The sequence below is a fragment of the Pteropus medius genome, unplaced genomic scaffold (assembly GCF_902729225.1).
Source record: "Pteropus medius unplaced genomic scaffold, Ma_sr-lr_union100, whole genome shotgun sequence".
Taxonomy (NCBI): domain Eukaryota; kingdom Metazoa; phylum Chordata; class Mammalia; order Chiroptera; family Pteropodidae; genus Pteropus; species Pteropus medius.
This window is the reverse complement of record NW_024354886.1, coordinates 4,105,969-4,109,467: the sequence shown is the minus strand read 5'-3', so window position 1 is coordinate 4,109,467 and position 3,499 is coordinate 4,105,969. Positions and strand designations below refer to the sequence as shown.

General features: G+C 37.9%; 1 pseudogene; it reads left to right on the top strand.

The window, feature by feature from the left end:
• The first annotated feature begins 214 nt into the window (after positions 1 to 214).
• On the top strand, positions 215 to 2,483 carry LOC120597595 (suppressor of cytokine signaling 5-like; annotated as a pseudogene).
• The last annotated feature ends 1,016 nt before the right edge of the window (positions 2,484 to 3,499 follow it).

Below are 3,499 nucleotides of genomic sequence, written 5' to 3'. Positions count from 1 at the left end.
GTTTTTCAGTTCAAAAGTACCAAAAGGACACCTTTCCCCAAACTGAAGCAGCACTGAGTAGAAGAAAGGCCCAATATTTGGCATCTATCCTGGGTTTGAATTCTAACATTGACATTGAATAGCTGTGACATTGGGCAAACTCTTGGTCTTAGATTCTTACCCTGGACAATATAGATAATGGTCCCTTCTTCCAAGATAGATATTAGAAGAAGTAATGATGAAATATGATAACGCCTGTAAAGTATCTGCACCATCACATAAACTCAGGAAGTATGAATTGCCCTTCATTTGAACTCTGCTTCTTTTCCTTTTGGTGGCACCACCTCTCCCTTTTCCTAGGTCAGAAATTTGCACTATTGGACTCATGACTACTACAGATGCTCAGCAGTAGATAAAATGGTAGAATTAGAGGCCTCAGGTGGAATTTAGGGTAGAGGAACCTCCTGTACCTTGGATTCTTCAACTAGAAAACAGGAGTAGGGTTGTTGTGCAGAAGAATGCGTTAACTTTTGTGTAGAAGAGAGACTGGTACACAATAAAGGGTTAATAAATATTATTTTGGTTTGCCTGTAGGCCACTGATAAAAATACATGTGTTATCTGGAAGAGAAGGGGCACCCTAGGGTATTAGCGGAGCGGGAGAGCAGAGTTGCTCTGTCTCCCATGCACCATTTATAAGATGTATTAAGATGTCACAGAGAATCAGATTCTACCAGAGGAATGAAAAATAGTGGGCAATTTTCAGTAGGTGTAGCAGGTTAAGGACACCATAAGTATCTGTGGCCAGAGGAACCACACATTTCCTTCAAAGCTCCTATTCCTCTGAAGCCCTTTTAAAGGAATCCTGCCCCTCCAAAGCCCCACCTGCTATTGGCTACAATCTTAAATCAATGGATAAAGTGGGTGTATGTGGGGGAAATGTGGGATAACTTCAAATACGGGTGTCAGAATGTCTTCTTTCGTGAAGGAGGAAGCTGTGGTGAAAATGTGGATATGAGTTCCAGCAGATGTTTGTCTGTCGAAGAGAAAAACATCAGTATAGGAGACTCAGCTCCTCGGCAACAAAGCAGTTCCTTTGGAGAAAATCTAAACTCTTCAAATAATTCTACAAGGAGAAACCAAAATGCTGCCACTGAAATTCCTCAGATTGTTGAAATAGGCATTGACACGGATAATGATTCGTGTCACCCCAGGAACGAGACTTACAAAAGGAGCCTCTTCCTCTTGACGTGCTCCATGGGGTGAGAAGAAAAAACATTCTTGTTCTACAAACACATGGAATTCACTGGATGCTGATAAAAAGTTTAGTAAGACTTGAAGTGGATGTCAAAGGAGAGGTGATATGACGTAAGCTCCATACATGATAAGAACAACATTTCCAGCACAAGTGTAGGAAGTCACTAAGACAGATGTTGCAGTATACTGCAGGCTTATGTTTTTCCATGAGAACTTATGACGAACAATCAAAGCCCCCTTTTTTATAATAAAAGAAAAAAAATATATCTCTGAATTAATGCTTGGGAAATGTCCTTTTCCTGCTGGCTCAAATTTAGTCCCCAAATGACATTCGATTAAATAGCATATAGCCCCTATGAGCCCACATTCAACATTTTTTTTTTTTGATACATTTGATCGATCCTTGGCTCCCATAGAAGATAAAGAAGATAAGCTTAAAGAAAGAAGGCAGCGTAGTATTGAATAAGGGGTCGACCCCCTCCCGATGCACAGACACATACATTTGAAGCCACTGCACAGGTCAATTAATTACATAACCTGGTTCCAAAGTTAACTCCTGGAATGACTGAAATAAGTGAGACAATTCTGCAATTTCACAAGCTAATCGTGACTCATAAGAGGATACAACTACCCTGTGTTCGCAGTCACGTAGGCAGAAGTAAAGCCAGGTGTCTAGAGAGAGCTATGCCCATGTTAGTAGACAGGGAGCTTAGAAAGTCCATACACAGATTCATTACATACACTGCCTCGTGACTGATTTGCTTCAGATATAGGTAGTCCCTGTTACAGGGGAGTGATAGACTGTTATAAAGTGGAAGCTCTTCTTGAAGGGAAACCTGAAGGTACATTTTTGCTCGAGGAGTCTGCATGAGAGTCCTCTTCTCTGTGAGCTTCTGTTGCTACAACAGGTTCCTGCATGCCAAAATTTAACAATGGAATCATAACTTTAGTTTTGATGTTCACGATCCCTGTGTATTTCACTCTTGCACTATAACAGGACTTTTGGAACATTATAAAAATCTCAGTTCTTGCATGTTTTTTGAACCATTGCTCGCTATGTCACTAAATAGGGCTTTCCCTTTTAGCCTGCAATATATCTGCCATGAAGGAATCTACAGATGCACTACATATGATGGAATTGATGGGCTCCCTTTATCACCAATGTTACAGGATTTTTAAAAAGAGTGTTACTATAAACAATAAGTTAGCATTTGCTGGTTAGAATGAGAACCAGTCAAGGCAAAGTGAACTCTCCTGTTCTCAAAGGGCTAGATCTGCTTTTATGTGTATCGGACAGTATGCCAATAGCAGGCACACATATCTGTGTTAGGTTTTTTTCAGTGTAATACGTAAGCTTAATGTTAGTATCTGTCAGATGTGATTGGCTGTTAGATAAATGTGGTGCCTATCGAGACAACCTAGATAGAGACAATATTTTGCTGATTTAGCTGTTTGATTTTTAATGGCTGAAGTAATTGAATGAGACAACTCTGGGCATTTGCTGTGAAGAATTCTATTTCTTACCGAACAACAAATTATTAATATCGAATGAGTATTTGAACAGTGTGACTAATGTTTGAAATTATTATTTTTTTCTAAGAAATTTTCTACAAACTTCCCAAAGTAGCAATGTGTGTAGTGACAATAAATCAAGCTTTGGAAGTCCAAAAAATAAAGACTGCCTTCCTTTAGGGAAAAAAAGCAATTTTCTGGCCATGTGGACTTAGTGCAGTTCACTTAAGTGTTGATATAGTTTATAGTCAATCTCCTTGTCTCTTCTGAAAAAGGTACTGTTACATAAACCAGGTTTTCTAAATAGTAGTTCTTACAATTTCCGACTTATACAATTGGTAGAATTTTATTTAAAGACTGGGGTATTATTATTTTTTTAAATGAGTGCTTTAACTTAAAACAGACATTTGGAATAGTGGCTGCAATGTAGTTCTGTGTGTGATTTTTAAAGTAGACATGTACTGTCTAATTGTTGATTCATTAAAGTTGGATCTTTTCCTATCCTCATGATGAGTTTGTGAACTATGAAGAAAATGAGACTAGAAGATGCCCATACAAGTCAGATAATAGTAACTACAGTGATTGCTGATATTAAGATTATTGTTAAACTGTAATTAATAATTTGGATGACAGTATTTATCTCTGTTGTAAACTCATAGCTGAATTGCTTGAACACAATTTCTAGAATTTCAATGCAGTTGATTTTAAATAGAAAATCTGAAACCTAAATTACAGATTTAAAAGATACTCTA